The 21,346-nt window shown below is 36.8% G+C and overlaps 1 protein-coding gene and 1 pseudogene across 1 annotated transcript in view; both read right to left on the bottom strand.

Annotated features, from left to right (window-relative positions):
* Positions 1-21,346, bottom strand: part of LOC149559946 (protein LEAD-SENSITIVE 1-like) — a 72,925-nt gene that overhangs the window by 28,975 nt on the left and 22,604 nt on the right. The window lies entirely within an intron of this gene.
* Positions 16,186-17,364, bottom strand: LOC149559947 (seipin-1-like; annotated as a pseudogene).

The following is a 21,346-nucleotide window of genomic DNA, read 5'->3' as shown; positions in this document are numbered from 1 at the left end:
AGAAATGTTGGCTTGCCACAGAATTTACGTCCCTCACCAACATGCACACAACTCTTGTAATAAAGAGCCCAACTACTCAACTGTCAAGAGTTAGGAGAACTTTGTGACAATTCAAAGGATGAATTTTGAGCTACTCACCAATAGGAGTTTATTAGTTACTACAATCCATCAAGACTCAATGTACACATTAACAAGGATTTATAGCTGCAGTGCCAAGTCACCATAACCTCGGCAAAAAAATTAAGATTCTCGACAAAGCCGAAATAAGAACGATGAAGCTCTCCTAAATGTTGTTGCATTTCTCTCCTTCGCAACTCAATATTCAATAAGTCCCTTCTAGCATAGAACTCTTCTCTCGAAGATTTTTCCATCGCCAATACAAAATTCCTCTACTCTAAATTTTGCGTCACTGGTAGAAAATTTCAATGGCCATTCCATTACTAACACAAAATTCTTCTTACCCTATCTCCTAATTCCGCCATGAGAATTTCATGCATTTTTGTGCATGTGAGGTAGGAAGCAAAGTGTGAGGTTAGAATATGATTCTTGATTATGGCAACTTGAGCAATTGGTTCCTACAAATGTCATGGCCCCAAAGAATTTCAATCATTCTACAACTCAATACAGGTGTCGTAGATTAAGATTCCAGAATTGTTCGAGTAACTCTAATAATCATTTTCGGCCTCCAATATGCTCCACTGTGCAAATTTACTAAGAGACACGTGAGCTACACCAACATCATTGGTATAATTTCTTTGATGGACTCCTCTACAACTGAAAGACATGGTGCTCTGCAAGTTACAAACTCCAATGTGCCAAATCCATTTTCACTTTCAAATGACATAGAGGCTACGTGGATATTCAAACTTGAGTGTTTCTGAGCAAGCACAATAACCCAAAATGCTCCACACTCGCTTACACTCCAAACATCAAAAGAAAGGATGATTAAAAGATGGGATGATTAAAAAGTAAAGAGTAAAAGACTTTTTCAAGAAGTTGTGAATACTGAAGATCCACAAACAACTATAAAATTGACTAGATCAAGAGGAGTCCTGAATATAGACCACAACCAAGAACACTGGGCAGATAACACTTAAGATGCAATACTCATACACAACCAAAAATTTGCTTCAATCACACACAGATCTAATAAACATAGCCATGTACACACTGGGCATACAAGAGGAAGAATCAAAAAAACTTTGCATATGACAAATTATCATAAAATGAGAGACGTCGCCAAAAAAATTGGAGCCTTCAATAATGATGAAGTCCGATTAAAAACAGCATATTGAATAACCAATTGAAACGAAGAAGCCAGCATAATAAAATGAGCCAAAACTAATAGATATGACCATGACTAAGATTGAATGACAATCATGAGGGGAGATTCCCTCATTATTGATATTAAACTAGGCTCTAATACCATGTTAAATTTAACCCATAAATAAAAGATATACAATGATAAGGAAAGCATAATGAAGGGAAAAGCCCAGCCTTACAATAAAAAATCATTTTATCGATGATAAAATGTTCAAGTGTACAATGCTTTTCATTTAATGTGATATATAAAACAAATAGAGAGACTATTCACATTACAACTGAATGTCTCTTTAATTTCCCAAAACATGACTCTTCGTATTTCCATATGCATGCTTCAATACATGTCATGTCTATTGATATTTTTCATTAATGTCTTGATAATTTTTCTATGATATCAGTGAGTGGCAATCTAGTCCTTGGATGTGCCAAATGGCTGTTTGTAGAGATAGTTTCTAAGCCTATTCAAACTCCTCAGATGTCTTGGGAATTTGCCATATGTTCGGTTTACAACTTGAAAGTCTATTTTGGCAAGCTTGTCTTTTTGTCCAAGTTGCCTTTTTCCAGTCTTGCTCGGGCCTCTTGATCTCATAGTAAATCATCTGCACCCTCTGCTTTTACAATGCCACTACTACATGTTGTTGACATGATTGGAAGTTATGTGCGGGCTGCATGAGACATTACTTTAAGTAGATTCTTCTACCCAAACCAAAGCACTGTGCTGGATAAGTGAAGACTGTGTAAGAGCATCTTTTTTGGTAACGGTCGCTGGTGATCAAACATTGGTCGTTTGTTCTGAAATGGGAATGTTTACATAAAATAATCATTATATTCTTCTAAGTATCCACAACCCATATTGCATATTGATTGGACCACGAGAACACCTGGAGCCCACATTTAGGCAATCTACTACTTTAGTTTGTAACTGTCATTTGCAATCAGTTCGAACATCTTTTGGAAAAGAAAATATGCAAGAGACAGGATTATCTTGTTTTGTTTTTTGCCTAGAACTGTGCATCTTCTTTGAAAATGCATATTATCAATCTTTGAGCATAGGTGTGCATAAGGAATTACAAGAAAAACACATGTTGCAGAAATATAAGAAAGGAATGGACACATAAAAAATAGTTTTTGTTTTTTGTCCGAGATGGCATCGTGACCAAATGAGGGGTATCGTACAGTCTCTCGGAACCATACAGAAAAGACAACTCATTTCTTTTGGTCATTTTATGAGTGAACAAAAATTGAGATGAAAATTCACACATCAGTGGAATATTGAGTTTTTATAGAGTTCACGAGAAAGAAAACATCATCGTCTTTTGTTATTGGAAGTCATATACATCGTTGTTGACTAACACAAAAAGAAAAGAGACTCTCTAGAATTCCAAGAAGGATCAAAGTTGAGGCGGTTTTTAAAAATAGTGAAAGAATGGAGATAGGTCTGCAAGTGCGATTACAGTGACAATGAAGTAAAAAGGGGTGTGTTGTCTCTGGCACAGCGGATATGAAGTCAAGTAGTTAGAGCTCGATTATTGAGTCTGAATTTGGTTATGTATGATCGTGCTAGGAGTGACCATGGAAAGTTTGTATATCAAGTGCTTTCATTATACATATTGATTCACAGTGAGAAGAGATTGAATGGTGCAGCTGATAAGGGATTTAAAAGTAGAAGAAATGTTGAAATTATAAAAGCTGACAACCCATATTCTCTTTTATCCTATGACTGGTAAAGGAAGAGTACATTCTCACAGGTCAATCTTCTTTGACAAATAGGCTTTCTTATTTCACCTAGAGTCTTGTTATGTTTTGAGGGTTCACTTATTACAGAGTGGACATGAGGGTTCATTGTCTACATGCTGGTTTGGTACATCTTTGCAATAGTCTAGTGTGCTAGGTAGGAGCCCTTGGAAGTTTGCAGCCTTCACTTGTTTTGGTTAGTGCCATAATTGTATTTGTGAGTTTTAAGAGTGGCTGCTTCGATTATACTGGGTTGTTGCCCATTATGCTGATGATTAGTGTACCGTGGTTTTTACCCAAAAGGGTTTCCACGAGGTAAACTCTTGTGTTTGTATCTATTATGCTTTCATTTATCTTGGTCTCTGTTGTAAGAGTTTTAAAATCCTGATTCAACCCCTCCCTCTCAGTATTTTCTGGTTTTCAATGTCTCTAATTTTAATATTACGATTATTATCATAAATGTCCTCTTCAGCTGGAGGTGGCTATAACACTAATAAGGTCCATATTTCTAGAGATAAAGATCTGTATCGCAGCTACAATCTTCAACAACTTGGAGCAACTAGATGGTCTCCTAGTCTTTGGTTGGTTGTGGCTTCTCATTTTTCCTTCTTCGGACACTCTTTGGTGCTCCTACTGTGGGCTGACCTGCTACTTTGTTTTGGCACTCCCATGGACCCTCTTTGTGGACTTTTGTTGAAGATTAATAAAGTTATCCTATCTACAATCTCATCAATATTATTCACTGGGGGTGCAATTATCTCTTCTTCTACCTTCGTGTGTTTCTCCCCATAGAGTTGACAACCTAGGGTGACTTGATGAGGTGCCCTAAAAAACTCATACTATAGGCCCAAGAGTGGATACATTGTTCCCCCTTGGCCTCATATGGCCCTTGCCATACATATGAGGTGGGCTACCTCGTGTAGGCCCTTATCACCTTTCTCCTTTATCTCGCCATTCCTAACTTCTAATGATTGAACACCTATTCGCCCTAATAGGGAATTTTAGAAGGATTCACAATAAGGTGCATGAAAGCCTATCCTTCTTAAGCCCAAAGGTAGTCCAATTTGTCCCCCTTTGGCCCCATGGGGATCCCTTGATCGCAACCATGAGGTGGCATACTTAGAAGGTGGTTCCTCGTCGTTCTCCCAATCATGCCTACCTCACTTTTCTTACCATGATTAAATACAACAATTATAAATAACATTTTATGCCACAAATAATACACATCATCAATAAATAATATGTTTATGAAATTCAAATTAAGTCATTATTTATTTAATAATATGTTTAAGAAATTCATATCAAGTTATTGATATGTTTTTTAATAATACAATTATGAGATTCATATATATATATATATATATATATAAACATTCTCGTTATAATTTTTTAATCCCAAACAATAATAATCATCAAATCATTTATTTCTAATATTTGTATTCAGATGATACTTGTACCAGATATCAATATTCTAAGACTATTTCCTTTCTTTCCTTTGTGTTTTCCTCTTTCTATCAATGGTGATTTTGGGAATGTTTGTCTACCCCTTCATATACCTTTGCTTGATGGGGAAAAGGGACATGTCTCTTCAAATCATGCCTCTCCTCTTAGTTAAGACTAAATCTCTATGAATCAACAACTGAATCCTTGCATAGTTTCTTTACTAATCATTCGTTCAGGATTTATAATAATTGTTCTTAGCCAACAGAAGGTTTTACCATCTAATCATTATTTATTGGGTCATTGCTTATTTGATTAGACTCCTTGTGTGTTTATATTATCCTTCACCCTCTTAGTATTATCATCAACTAGTCCCTACCGACTTACTCAATGTTATATCTTTCATGCATTTACAAATTACTGGTTTTGAAGCAAGGTATGTATGTTTGGTGGTGTATGTGACTTCTTCCAATAGGTAAAGTGAAAACTATAGAACTGTGGAAAGACTTCTAGAAGCTAGTGCATTTATTACAACTGGAAATGATACTGAGGTGACCCTTACATATGGGGCCAACCGAGATATATTAAGTTTGAGGAGTCATAAAGTTGCATGCTTTGTTAAGTCTGAACAACCACCTTCTCAAAGAAGCATATGATAAGATTATTGCTTCCAAAATCACATTTGTGCAGAGTTAAAATATTCGCATTTCTAGAAAACACAGGAAACTGTTTCATTGTTTACAGAATGGCCTATCCACTGTCAAGCATCCAGATTTTGTTTCCCAACCAGCCACTTCTTCTGTATCTAATTCATATATGCCTGTGGCAAGGGTGACGTCCCAAACTCCTGCCGAAGTTACAGAGAAATTTCAAATTGTAGAATATTTATGTTTTCTTATGCTTGTCAATAAAAAAATAAGTTTCAATCTTTAATTAAAACTTATTATATCATATATCTTCTTGGTGTCTCATGGTGGGGACATGACACAAAGTGCCTTATTTGCCTTGCATTTCTGCAATACCTTTATGGAGTGAGCCTTAATTGGGTCTGATTTTTCTGCCATGCCTCCCTAGTACACATGCCTTATTTGCATCTCATTTTCATGACATGACATGATGACCGTGCCCTATTTGCCTCTGAATCCCAACTTGCACCAAGAGTTTGTGCCTTATTTGTGTGTCATTTCCACACTAAGTGCATGAGATGTAACATGTACAAGGCATGAGAATTGAGATTTTAAAGCTTTACAATCTGACTTGAGATGAGTTTGGTTTGATTGAGACTAGAGGAATGAGATTATAATTTTGATTTGGAGATGATTAGCTTGGAATGAATGACTTGGACAAACATGAATCTCAAACCTTGAGAGTATGACATGAGAAAATCAAGATGAAAATGGATGAATCTGAAAGCGGGTTCAGGTGCCTCTGTGGGCGCACTAGATTTAGGTGCGTCTATGGGTTCATGTTGGGTGCTCATAGGGTGTGTACGCCCAGCACTATGGATGTGCTAGGGTTTGTGCACCTGCGAACTCTAGAGCATCCACAATGTTGGGCACGCACCATATGTGCACCAAGGCGCACCCGGCATGAACCCACGCAACCCCACAAACCCAGATTGAAAAAGTGAACCCAAGATTAAAAACAAATTATTTTTCATTTTTTATTCCTAACCCTAAAACAGCCTAGAATGAGGCCTTCAAACACACTTACAAAGTGTAATGTCCCTTGTCAAGACTTACATAATTTATTTTAATTCTTCAATCTCAACTTTTTGCAGACCAAATTTTATACACCTCATTTTCTCCTATATATGTTTTTGGGTGATTGATATTTCTTAATATACCTTGATATGCAAAAAGATGTCTTTTCGCTATATTATTTGTTAATATTTATTTATTATTATGTTGTTATTTATTATTAATAATTTTAGTAATATTAATACTAATACAATTCGCTCTATATTATGATTATTAATGTTTTATCATTTTATATAAGCATATTTTAATATTTATATATTATGTAATACTATAATATGATTAATATTATTTTATTATTATTTTATTTATTAATTATTTATTTATCTATATTTTAATTATATGAATCTTATTTTGATGGGGATATCACAGTCCTCCCCTCTCAAATTTCGTTTGTCCTTAAGCAAGATCATAAAATTTCTTGTAGAGGCAACATGCAAGGCATATAATTGGATGCAAGAAGGCATAAGGGGTTCATAGAGTGCATGAAAAGACAAACAATATGTAATGCATGAAAACATGAAGTAGACACATGAATGCATAAAGATACAAAGTAGACACGATGCAGACATATAACACATGCATTCTTGATTAATGCCTTACAATTTGCAATGACCTAGGGTTGAGAAAAAGATTTACAAAATTCACTTCTTTATTAGAACCCTGAAACCACAAGTGATCATTAGTACATATGTGTATATATAAGTTTCAAATAAAATATGAATCGTGATAAATTACTCCAAGCTGATCCCATACTAAGTCCAACAGCAAAAATTTGGCCCTCTTGGCCTCAGTGGCCTACTTAGTAGGATGCTCGTTTTGTTTTGCTCTTATTATTGTTCTTAGTCGAGAAGAACACTTAGGATGTAAACAAATTGCTTAGACACCAAACTCAACAGTTTCCCTCAAGGCTTTATAGATCCAAGCCCTTAAGCCTTTCTTGGACGTGTCCGCAAGGCACTCAGGGACGTTGATCCTATCCTTTCTTGGAATAACCAATTGGCTAGATCTACACTAGCCTCTCCCTAAATACACCTTTGTTTTCTCTCCTAAAGCTACCCTTATAGGTAAGCTAGTAATAAACTATATGTGAATTGAAAAGGCCATGCTATCTTGGTTATAACTTTGGTCTAGAAGGAATTATGAGATAACAATAGGTCACTTTGACCCCATGTGAGTCGTCTATTTATTTATGAATAAATTCATTATAATTGTATTCTATTTAACCTAATAATTTAATTAAATCAAGAGTAAGCTATGGCAAGCTACGAAAATTCATGTTATTCCGACTATAACTCTAGCTTAGAGGGAATGCAAAGATACAATATGTTGCTTTGAGGCCAAACTCAACGGTCCCCCTTAAGTTTTCTGTGGATTGAAGCCCTTAAGCCTTTCTTGGACATGTCCTCAAGGCGCTCGGGGACGTTGACCCTTACGTATCTCGAGATAACCTGTTGGCTGGATTTATACAGGCCTTTCCCATATTGTATCCCTACTTATTCCTTCTGGCTTAGATTTAGACTGGGATTGAGCATGGATATTCTTTAATTGAGTTGATTCTAATTATTATAATAGATAACATACTTACCTTAGAGATGCATTAAGTGTGGTTTCGCCAATAGAATATCTTCCTTCTGTGCTGGTGATGTATTTCATATCTAATTGTATCAGACATAGATTGCAGAGTTATTTGTTTATTCCCTTTAAGGGTACTATGTATAGTGGTTTGTCAGGTTACCTCCCAATGGTGCTCTCTGTTATTTAACAAAGCCTTATACCAATCCTTTTAATGTCCTTTTTTTGTACAGTGATTGTCCTCTATTTATCTGCTATATATGCCATTTGTGCAAACAATGTTATGAATTCCTTTTTTTAACTGTTTCTTATCTATGTGGTAATATTATTGTTTTTTTCCTTGAATATTAATTTTCTCCTCTTATTGTTGATCCCTCTTACTTTGTCATATTTATTAATCGCCATGTATAATAATACCCTCTTTGATATCCTCTACTGTGTGGGGATCCTCCTATTCAAAGCTCTTTATCTGTATGGGCTGCGTAATATTCAAGTCTATTTCAATTGATGTTTCCAAAGTCCCTTTTTCCACATCGGTTCATTGTATTTACAGCTCTTTTCCACAGAGGTTCAGTAACAGGTTTGTAGTCAGAATAAATTAACTATTGTGTTTAGTTCTTGTTAGAACTAGTTGGGCTGGGTAGTTAGGAGGTGAGGGAATGTGTCTGTTGGTTTGGAAACCGACACATTCCCTCACCTCCTAACTACCCAGCCCGACTAGTTCTAACAAGAATGAAACACAATAAATACTTTATTCTGACTACAAGGTTGAAGGAAACAATCATGAATTGCATTTGGCAAACAATATATATTATTTTTTCAAAGCACAATGCCTTCTGCACAGTGCATATTCTGAATCATTTTTTACACATGTCAAACCAGAAAAAGTGACTGAAAGACCTGTCGTTTTGTTCAAGCATGATATTTGGAAAGATAGAGTTGTCATTTTCTTCAGGCATGATTAACAGCATGGAAAGACAAAACCGACTCTTAAAGATTTGAATGCTGTTGAAATGTGGTTTTATTAAAAAAAACATTTTGTCTTTTCTAAGCCCCATTGAAACAGTTACAGCCATCCATACATGCAAAAACTATGGAAGAAGTCGAGTCTTAATATGTTGTGATATAATTATGTTTATCGGGCTTCTGCCTATTAGCATATTGTTCATATTTATATTTCGATGGAGATGATTAAAGACAAAAATGAAGTGGTTAAATTATAATATTGAACATGGTCACAATTTTAAGAGAATCGGTAAATATGACAAGTAGCTATGTTGTTTGTCTCAGTCGGTTTGTGTTATGGATCTGACATGTTCAGTGCTAAGATAAATCAAACTTTGGTTTTGCAAATGTACACTGAGAAGTGTCAGTTTGAAAACCAACAAGGGGTTAGCGCAACTAAGTTAAAAACTACCTTGTCATTCCAACTTCCTGTTGGATAAAGATTGTTATAAATATGTCTTGCTTGGAGTTCGAAGCATGGTTCCTCTAAGTAATAAAAAAGGAAGTCGTGAATATCTATTGAAAAAGAAAATCAGTTGTTGTTACTGTATTGATGATATGTATGTTGGAAGAGTAGCATATGATGAAAAATCCGTGAAGTGAATACGACTCTTAAGTGTTGCTGTTGGAAGTAACACAATAAGAAATTCTACACGGTTGATTTGTAACTACATGACTTGCAGAGGCTGTAAGTGTTCAACATGACAATTGTTTTAGAATCTGATATAGGTATATTATTCTTAGAGAATGCAGTTGTTTTCAAGATAAAATTCAGATCTTTATATTTCCTTCTTGTATTCAAAGTCTTTATACCTTATTGGTTGTGTATCTTTTCAAAGTCCCTTTAGAGTTTATTGGCTGCTACCTTATCTCCACTTATACTTAATTTGGATTTTATATCTTCCATGTGCCTTTAATTTATCTGTTTTGCATGCAGTCAAAATGATTTGTGAACCTTTCATGTTTACCAATTTCATATATTCTGTCTTCTTGAATCTGCAGGCATCATAGACTAAACGTCTTCATGTATTTATAGGCTGGCAGGATGCTAGCTCTGGTAACATTTGTAATGTCCCTTGTTGTAACTTAAATAATTTATTTCAATTCCTCAATCTGAACTTTTTGCAGACCAAATTTTGCATATCTCATTTTCTCCTATATATTTTTTGGGTGATTGATATTTCTCAATTTACCTTGATATGTGAAAAGATGTGTCTTATCATTATATTATTTGTTAATATTAATTTATTATTGTGTTATTAATTATTATTTCTTCTTCTTTTTTATAAGTGATTTTACTGATTTAAAAAAGTGTTACATTGATAGCATAAATGGCCTTACACCCTTGATTTTCAAAACCCACCATTACATTGCAGCCCAAAATTATCATTTAACTCCTTTGAACATGGGCATGAACACCCCCATTACATCCCGACACCAACAAAGACACTAACAAACACTAACAACATGACTAATAGAGGACACAAACACACAGACCATACAACAAGGAAGTAGGCCCTATTAAAGAAAATGGGCAACCAAAAAACACCCACAATGAAGCTCACCCGGGATACCCCCAGCACACCATCATGTCCTCCCTTGATTTGTTGATCATCGCTTCGCCTACCGTATCCACTTTACGCTTCTTCCTACCCATCACAGGTGGCAGCACCTTCTGTGCGATTTCATCATAATCTCATTCTTTGATTTTGCTTGGAGTAAACTTCCTCTTTCTCTTCCGTTCTTTTGTCATTCGCCTCTGGTCCTCCTCCCATTTGACCATGAAATGAAGTAGCTCCATCAATGTAGAATGAGCCCCCCCGTCCTTTGCCAAACTAGAGTTGAAGTACTGAAAATGATGGAAGTTTTCACTCATCCTCCAGCCCTTTGACTCTTCACCAAACACATTCGACTATGCGAAAATCGACACCCATTTTTGCCATGTCCAACCACTGCTGAAACTCCAAATGCCAATCAGGTCTAGACATAATTCAATCATTCTAGCAGCCTCCTTGTTCTAGGCCAAGAGAAATGACCACACACAAAACAAAGAAGAAATATCTACATTCGTCTAATGGCGAAAGTCTTTCTCCATAAACTCCTTACCAAACAGCCGCCCAATAATTCCAACGAACTCCTCATCAATGTGAAACACCTCTACAAGACGGCATAGTGAGATCTCACTGTGAAAATCTAGTGTTTGTGTTTTCTTTGGCATCATCAAAAAAAAATTGCCTCCATTTTGCACTTATATTTTTAACTCTACACATTGTGGAAAGACAACAACATCTGGATTTTGGCTCTATTTAACATTTTCCTTTATCTAGAAAGTTCTTAGGTGCCTACATAATGGGAATGACGCCTACCCATTGTAAAACCTACTATCCTCTGCCCATAGCTTCAACACTTGCCAAAGGACATCCCCTCTACCACCAACCACCACTCCACACCATCATTGTTGGGGTCCATTCATACATCCGATCGACTAAGGGGAAGATATTTAAGTTAATAAAATATCTCTAAAGTCCTCTATCACCTCTTATTGCTCTCCTAAGTTCACAACAACATTAGCCATTTTGTCAACTAACTCATTCCCTCCCATCTAGTATGGGTAACTAGAAAACTTTCAAATCCATCTAGTAACCTTCGTATCCTCTTGATAAACTTATCTAGAAACCAAGTATCCAGCTTGCCTTTGATAATGCCATTAATCACAATTTATGAGTCCCCATAGAGATGGATTTGCTTGCCACCATATTTCTTGGCAACTTTAAGAACAAAAATTGTTTCCATGCATTCAGCCACATTATTCGTCCCCTTTGCTAATGCCTTTGCACCTAGTATGACACACCCTGCACCACTACGTCTCCGATTGCTTTTTGATGCCCCATCAAAGTGGACTCCAAACCATCCTTCCTTCACCCTCAAACCCTTCTCCCTATTTTCTTGATTTGCATTCGAAGGATTAACCATTGGGAACCTATTAATGGGCCTATAATTTTATCAATATTGATATTAATACAATTTACTTTATTATGATTATTAAAGTTTTATCATTTTATATAATCATATTTTAACATATATTATGCAATACTATTATATGATTACTATTATATTATCATTTTATTAATTAATTATTTATCTATATATTAATTACATGAATTTTATTTTGACAAGGATATCACACAAAGATGCAAGTGTAATAGAGGAACAAATATTAGTCATTGAGAACCAAGTATGTAAGAGATACTATATGGCACAGAAACCTTAAATCTCAAGCATCAAGCATTTTGTAAAATACTCTGCTAGTTCTGATCCAAGGTTTTTTCTTTTAGTAGTTTCTTTGATGGCATGAATGCATGATTTCACATTTCACTGGCTGTTCCATTGGTTTGATGTGTTTATGCAGCTTTCTTTGCTCAGCAATGAAGAGAAACATACACTGGATGAACAAAAAACTTGTATTTGCGCATAAATTGAAATGATAATGTTCCTTTTTAATATGCAAGAGCTGATAAGAATCTACAAGAAAAGTGATACAAAATTATGGCCTTTCATTGCATGTACCAATTTGCAAATGATTTTTTCAGTGCTCAAAATTACATATACTGGACCAAAAAGGATGTAGCAGCACTCAGAAATACAGCAGCATATAGGTGTTGTGAGGTTTTCACACCATCACACCAAAAACTTTGGGGACCCCCTTTTTCGGGTAGGGCTCGGCAATTTTCGCAGGTGTTGTAAGTCTTTGTTTGCCTTAGCAAAATTTTGGAGTGGTCCAAAGTTTTTCAAATTGACGATTTTTACACCTTCGACACCTTTAGGCCAGGAAGGGATTTGGTTATTTTTCACCCGGTGCGAAACTTGATTTTCCAAAACATGTAATTTTATCCTTAGGCCAAACAAGTTTCAACAACAAATTTTTTCGATAGTTAAAATAATATCTAGCAGGACAAATTGCAAATTTTGGACTTAGGCGGATTTTGAAAATTTGATACAATTATATAAGCTTGAGCATTTTCAAAATGATTTTTTAGATTTAGTCATTTTCGAAAATCTTGAATTTTTTGGTGAAAAGAAATTTTGATAGTGAAATTGGAGTTAGGGTTTGAATTTTGAGTGCCAAGAAAAGGATTTATTTTGTTAAAAAATTGAAATTGGATTAAATTGCAAAATCTCATTAATTTGGTTGAAATTTAGCCTAGAGGATTTTAGAAATGTTAAAGGAAATTGGTATTTTGGAATTGAAAATCAATTTTGGCTTGCTAGATTTGATTCTAATGATATTTTAATTGCCAAAACATTATTAAATGAAAATTTTGACATCTTCTAAGCTTACCTTGTTTCTATTTTGCAATTTCTAATCAAAACTGGCAATTAAATGGGCCAATTTCATTATAGTGCTAAGTAATTTTAATTTTGCATTTAAATTTGGGCCATTAATTAAGGGACTAACTTAATTTTCTTTTCCCTCTAGGCAGGTCGGCCCACTTGGAGAGGCAAAAAGGGTATAAGAGGGGCTTCCCCCCTCTTATTTCCTCATTCATTCTTTCCACCTCCTGTTGGTGTTTGAAAACGCTGGAGGGTTTCCAATTACCTCGATGAGAAGATGACACATCTAGGGGCAGCTAACTCCCATTTTCAACACATCACTTCAGACACCGGACCAACTATAAGGCTTGACCCTTCTTCTACTTCAGGCTCTGCAAGACTTAGGCAGGTAGACCTCAGATTCAATCGATATCGTACTAGTGCAAAACATATCCCTGAATCTATTTACTGTAGATGAAAAACCCTTATATCTCCTAATAACTCATGAAATGACACAAATCTACAGTAGCTAAATGCAAATCTATGAATCTCATAAGGTGAGTGAGGGTTAAACTATTCTAGCTCTTCAACATAAAATGTAAAGATGATTTGAATTTGATTTTGATTTTATGTAGGTGGGGAAAGTGGATGAAAACCAGATATGGACAACAAACTAATGATCCTGTAGCTGATCAGTGCCTGATCCATTGGGCAATTCATGAATCTCCCTCATGCATTTTGGATATCTGATACTTATTCATATATTCAGATATTTGATCTATCCATTCACCTTGTAAATAGACATCAATGTTCAATTTAAATCTCATTCTTACCTGATATCCTCCTCAATAAATCTGCAACCCTATTGATTTCTCTGAAGCATTTACATAATTCTTTGAATTACAAGCAACAATGAAACAACATACAGCCTTAAGGGACTGCAACTATGACCTAAGCTCTTTGTTCAAAGATCATAAAACATTACAACTCACTAAGAATGGAGACAAGATTTGAACTGAAACTAAACACTTGTTGTTCCTTGTATTGATTTCCTTGAAATAATACATAAAAAGGCATGAAATTAACTCATAAAGAACCTAATAAACCAAACTATTCAATGAACAAATGTTGTCATACAAGAGAGAAAATGGCAGGAATGAGAAACTGATGGGATGGGAAGGGGGTATCACAGCCAAAGCAAAGTTTCATGGTCTGGAACCAGCACATCCCAAGTCTTCCATTCAGAATTCATCAATTCCAGGGCCAGTCCTACTAACTATCTTCATACCAGAGAAACTTTCCAAATTTTCCAAACCTTACAAAAGAGAAGAAGAAAGTATAAATATCAAGAGGAAAATTCTCGGATTCAACTTGCAATTGACATGTGTCCCCTCTGAATTCTTTCCTAAGAAGCTCAAAAAACCTATCTCTACCTTCTCACTATAACTGCATATCTAATCCCATCATTTGGCCTCTACCAGATAGAAATATTTGAGAAATTTCATAATGAAAGAATGCAACTGATTTCTGATGTTAAAATGAACACAAGGTAAAAGTAACAAATCAGTTGAAATGTAACTTCCAGAATGCAAGAAAACTGTTTAAAGAAAATTTTCTTCACATTCAGATCCCAACAAGCCTTTAAAACTGCCCTCTAACCAATTCTGATGCTCCATGATCAAATTTGCCTATTCCACTAAGAAGGCCCTAGGAATCAAAAAATGGCTTACAACGTGAACCGGTGAAGACCTATGCACAAATTGACTTCAGAAATGGAAAATTCAGATTCTCCCGATTCCGATGGTATATTGAAGCGCCCATTTTCGATAAAAATAGCTTCTGTTATGGCCCTCTAAAGTTCAGGTCCTATTCATGGCTTTGGCAACTAAAGGAATAAAATTTAAAAGTTTATAACATTCTATATAGTTTAAACTATAGAAATTTATCATTTGAAACCAAATTTTATTCAATTGCAAACTGAACGCACAGCAATATTTGGATATGGTAAATTTCTGAACCCTTTTATACCCTTCAACCATTCAGACCACACCACTTGTCATTCTCTGATTGGCTCTGACCATTGAACTGCACCACATGTCACTTTTTGATTTGCCAAGCGAGACCCACCTTCAAACTCCTCCAGATTCTTCAATTTTTTGGCAAGTCGCCAAGTCGCTTGTCGAAATTTCTCAACTTTTTCGGTGGCAACATGGCGACCACCAGATTCCAGCAACTTTTCCGGCGAACTAATCCTGCTCATTGATGCCACATCATCGCCACCTCAGTGCCACATCACAGCCAGCTTATTGTGCCACGTCATCATCACCAAGTTGCTTTGTTAACTCCCTTGCAACTTTGTCATGGCGACATAGCGACTATCATTAGATCCGCCGCGTGTCACCATCTGGTGACCTCTGATCATGATTTGCCACGTCAGCATTTTATGTATAGCTTGCTCACCACATGTTGCCACTTGTCACTACCTGATTCATTAATTGTAACTACACATGGGACCCACGTTGCATTTTACATTAGAGTTTGCTTTCGCTAGTTTTCAGAGTTTTTCGACGACTCGCTATGTTGCTAGCCGAAAATCCTTGGATTTTCCGGCTAGCGAGGTAGTGACTAGCCGGATTTTCAACCTTTCCGGCGACCTGCAACTTGCTGACATCATCCTCTTTACTGGCGTGTTCTATCAAAATTTAGTACAACACTCACCACTAGCGTAGCACCGGGGTCCACTTTGGAGCATGCGGCTTCCAAAAGCCCACACTTTCAATTCATTTCAGCTTCAGTGTTATGTTGTATTTAAACTTTCAAAACTCCTCTATCCTCACAAATGTGGGATAATTATATTTGCCCTTGCTCACAATCTATAAGCTGCCTGAGCTTTGATTTCTTTTTAGGGCGTGGAGTTCCTTTTTTTACTCCTTTCTTTGTCTGCATCAGATAACCCTGCTGATAAAAGAATCTCTTCTCTTTTCTACACTCTCCAAGCCAGCTCGTGGGTGTCTTCCTCTTCCATGGGTCTATCCTCTGCTCAAGTGTTGTATTTTCCCCTTGCACAAAATGTGGGGCCTCTTTTCTCAATGATTGCGGCTTCAATGTTTTGTACAGGGTGCCCTTCTTGCATGCGGGCTTCCAGATTGGCAGATTCTCCCCTGCCGCATACACAAAATGTCCATTTCCATTTCCGAGAAAACTCTTTAATCCAAGGAAGCTGAGAACGAATATCAATTTCAACATAATACAATTCAGGCAATCCTAATGTCAATGCTTTTGGTTGCAATATTATCTTCACCATTTCTATTGGGATATTCTTCTCTCGGTAATCAATGAGATGAATTACCATAGTCTCAGTTTCTCCAAAAATACCCATCAATATAGGAAGACTCATTGAATACATTTTAGCAAGCTGAATTGGGCCACTCCTGAAAGGCAACATACATGGCTGGCTAGATTGGGCAAGAACCTTATCATCATTGGAAATGAGCTCTGCCATTACCTGAAACATCCCAACATGGCGGTTGTGATCCGACTGTGGCATAACAAGGGTTATAACTGCAGAGAACTTGTGTCTAGCTGGAATGATTCTTCTTCCAGGAACCTTTTCGTGGTTAGCAGGAACCAACGGCACAATTGCGCTAGTATTGGACTACGTATAATCAAAATACAAGAGTTTTCTGATAATAATAGGCTCCTCAATCCACACTTAAACAAAGGCAATGTCGAGAAGTAGTGAAAATAACAGAAGTAGAAGGAGCATGACACAAACATAGGTGGTGGCCATGCAACCAAATCCCAACTTCCTCAAGACAAGACCCCCGCCCTCGGTAACCTTGGGTGGAACCTTGGAAATCATGGCTATATTTTCACTCACTACTTCTATTACCTTGTCCTTCGCCTGCACCGTTATGTGCACAGGCTCTGCCACCACAGACCAACACAAATTCAATACATTGCTTAATACTGCAGAAATGTGAAGGATGGTTTTTACCTGCAAAGTCAACAATTTTATGATCCATGCTGCTGGCTTCAATATGAATCCACTTACATCTTCGGCGGCTTGGTTTTCTTGTTTGGGAAGGGAAAGAATCTTGGTTTCTTCCATGTAGGTATATTCCCTTGCATTTCCCCTTCCTCTTCTCCTGTGTTGGTATACTAAGCTTGGACTTGAAGAGCAGCTTTCCTCCTCTGTAACACCCGAGGTAGAAGCCATTGATCTTGCTCTTCCTATTTTTTACCACACTGCAAAATCTCCTCCATTTGGCAAGCACTTCTTCTGAAGAATTTTTTTGATTTCACTTCAAATTGATTCAAATACCCCTCTTTCTAGGCATAGCTTCAACTCCATCATCTTCCCCATTTATCTCATTTCCCTTAAAGCTGGCATGTTATTTAATCAGTAAAATGGCACATTTATAACCACATTTTAACCCCCACATTTTCTATTCAGTCTGATGCAATTAGTTGGGCCCTAGAGTGGGTCCAGCTAAAAAAAATTCGCTTTCAAACAACTGAATTGCAAAACTGACTCATTCATCCTCCAACACTGATTTGAAACAGATTCAACAAATGCTCTATCATTAAAAACTCATTTTATCACTTCCTTGCAACTTATCAAATTTGTGCCAGAGGGTCCTTTGATCGGCCTTAAAAATTGATCCAGACATCTGACCAAGCTTTGAAACCAACAACACTGAATCTCTGTTCCACACACTTTTAGCTCGTCAAATCTCGTCTCATGAAGAATTCGGAGCCAAAAGATATTTACTGTCAAAGTTGACCTCTCAAAACTGCCTACAAGAAAACACATTAGAAAGCAGTAAACTGGGTTTGGATTTAGCTTTGAAAACTGGGCAAATGGGCACTTGGGAAGATAAAAATTGGGACATTGGTTCTCTGTCATGAGGACATTATAAATTTGCAATTTGGGCTCATGACGAATAACAGGACGCGAATGGAAAGCGGTCAAAGTGGGCTACTTGGATTTTACGGATTGGAAACACTAATAGAAAGTGATTTTTTGCAAATGGAAATGACTTGGAAAAGTGTGCAAATGGATTCGTCAAGATTTGAAAATTGACACACTTAAAGTATTTTTGGAGGACAATAAAGTGGTACAATCCATTCGACTTCACCTATCATGGATTTCAAAATATGACATCACAAACAAGGGTTCTAACAAATCTGCAAATGCTGACCCCAATAAAAAGATAGAAATCGGTAAAACTTGAAACATAACAAGCCTCTGACGTCTACAATACAATGCAAAAGGAAATTTAGCATTTTGGTCAACTGATCAAAAGTTATAGCATGTCAAACAGGGCTTCCCAGAATTGAACATTTCATATCAGCATGATATTGATTACTGACCAACTTTGAGGGATTCAAAACCTAGTTAAACAGACTCGAAACGACTCGAAATCTGAAACATAGGTTCTCAGATATGGACACTAAATACTCCTAAAGCAGAAAGTCTTGAAATGTAACTGGATGCAAGATATTCAGTTGCAAACATAGGCTCCTGTCGCTGTTTGATACTTTGGTGAAAAATGCAGATTTGAAATTTGCTCAAAACGAGACTTCACAGAATGGCTTAGAATGGCGATTTAACTTCATGGAACAGGTAGACGCACTAAATGGAAGGTGTTAGAAGCATTGAACACCTCTTAAGCCTCAAAGGTACAGCCAGGTACAAATGCATTTATGGGGCTTGATTTGGCTCAAAATTGAAATAGATGCTCAAAATGAGAACTCAATTTTGAGTGCCAACACCTCCTCTTGCAAGTTCGAGCGATTTTCGTCTAGAGAGAAAATTTTTAGCTAAGGCGATTTTTGGGGATCTGATTTTGCATTTTGGCAGCGATTTTTTCTTCCTTGGATGGGCGATTTCTTCCCTAGGGCAAATTTGAAGGAGCAAATCTGATTTTTGCAAGTTGGGCGATTTCTACCCTAGGTCAAATTTATAGTGAAAGCCTGATTTTTGTGAATTGGCAGCATTTTTTTGCGGTCTGATCTCTCCATCCTTGGCAGCAGTTTTCTTCTTCAACTTTGGCGATTTTATTTGGTGAATTGGCAATGTGACTTAAGGTCTGAATTTTGACAATTTTGGGCGAATTTGGAGAACCGAAATTCTGATTTAGAGCAGATTTTTCTGCCCTAGGGCAGCGAATTCCTTCAAATTGGGCGATTTTGGCAAGAAGGTCAAGATTCAGTGGAATGGGCAGATTTTTCAAGGTTGGTGAATTCTGATTTTTGCTAGGGCATCATATTTTGTCGAGGACTGAAATTTCTGAGATCAGATCCAAAGTTGAAGAGGGTCCCATTATTGGTAGAAGCATGATGGTGATAACAATGGATCAAACAATCAAGCTCTTTCAGGATAATCAGGATGCCTACTTCATTCATATAAAGCAGAATTGGTTAAGCGAAGGCAAGAAGGGAGTCACCAAGGTGTCAAAGCTCACCAAGTCAGATTGCAAACTAGAGTATGTCGATCTTATTGTGCTTCTCAACTAAATCATGGGTGTGGCTCAAGGTATGCAATTTGAGAACTGGATGTACTACTTTATTGATGATATTGAAAATGGAAAGAGAAAATTTGATTGGGCTAGAATTATAAGTGAAAATTTAGAGTTGCAACTTAAGACAGTGCAAAATCAAATGCAATTATATATAGGATCCTATCTTTTCTATCTAATTGCAAGACTATATAAAAATCCTGGACTTAAGGCCTTAGGAGTGATTGGCAATGGGCTGGGGCAATGTTTGGTGCATGAGTGCTATCCACAGCTTCATTTGCACAACACCAAAGATTATAAGATATTTTATGATGCCTTTTCCATGAAGACAGTAAGGATATTATAAGGGACACCTGCTAAGAGGCTATCATTGGAAGCGGAAGTAAAAGTTAAGAAGTATGGGAGTTGGTTCATCTAATTTCCGCAATTTAAATACATTAGAGTGGCAGGAAGTATAATTTGTCCCAAGAGACTTCCAAGGTACCCACCCGACAAGATAGTTTTGATAGAGTTGGCTAGGCAACTTGAGCATTATGACAAGATGATGAAACTTAAAGGTGAGATAGGGATTACCTTCTCATTTGGAATAGGCAATGATACTTGCCCCAATCCCGTTGCCTTTGCAGTTGCGAAGAAAGAGTTAGAGTGATATCATCTAGGATGGTATAGAGCAAGACAGGGATTTGATCCTAATGGTCTTATCAAGGCATCTCACGAAAACACATTCAAACATATTCCTACTATAGAAGATTTTTGGGCCAATGCACAAGATGACTTTCATGTGAGGAAGCTAGCTTTCTCAAGATTGTCAATGGGCATGATGAGGGCAATCAGATGGAGAGGCCCTAATATTCTCAATCAACTGGAAGATGATGAAAATGTGCTAAGAGAGGATTATGATACAATGGATGTAACAGAATTGAGGCTAGTAGATTGGGATGATCATCAGGATCCTTCCTTAGAGGCAGTTACAAGGACAGTTGATCTACACACTGAGTCATGGTACAATGAGAAGTTAAGGCAATTACAAAGTTAGAAGGTACGCCTTACTTATGAGAAGATGAACCCGAAGAAAGGTCCAGCGAAGTCGGACAAAAAGGTAGGGGCAATAGCCAGCAACAAAGAGTAGTTAAGAGCAAAAAGAGAAATTTGGAAGTTGAGAAAAGCAAAGAACATCAAGAGCATCTAGAAAAGAAACAGAATGCAACACCGTCAAGGGAGAGCATAATTGAGGCTAGAAGCCAAGACATTAATACAAGTGGACAAAGGGTCTCGGTAGAGGTGAGTTTTGATTCGAAATCAAGTAGTTACAATAACAATACTGAGTACTCTCCTCTCTCAGAGAACCAACACGAAGATAGTATGACAGTCACTAGTGAAGAAGAGGATAAGTCAATTAATATTGAGGAAATAAGCCAGGTGCCTAAGGCTGTTGGTGATGTTTTGCTAGTCAAACCGAATCCAAATTTGGGGAGATGCACTACCCCGCTAAGGTTAAGACAAATGCTTATGCCAAGAGGTGAGGTGGTGACTGTCCAAACAGTTGAAGATATTCAAGGGTTAGTGGAAAAAGAAGATAGTGAGAAACAAAAACAAATTGCAAAAATGGTGGCAAAGGTAATTAGGAGTGATGATGAGGGTCACCGAAAAGTTCAAATTGCTATACCAAAGGTTAGT

Source organism: Cupressus sempervirens, chromosome 4 (genome assembly GCF_028749045.1).
Source record: "Cupressus sempervirens isolate cs-2001-9-10 chromosome 4, ASM2874904v1, whole genome shotgun sequence".
NCBI classification, from domain to species: Eukaryota; Viridiplantae; Streptophyta; class Pinopsida; order Cupressales; family Cupressaceae; genus Cupressus; species Cupressus sempervirens.
This window is presented reverse-complemented; position numbering and strand designations above follow the sequence as displayed.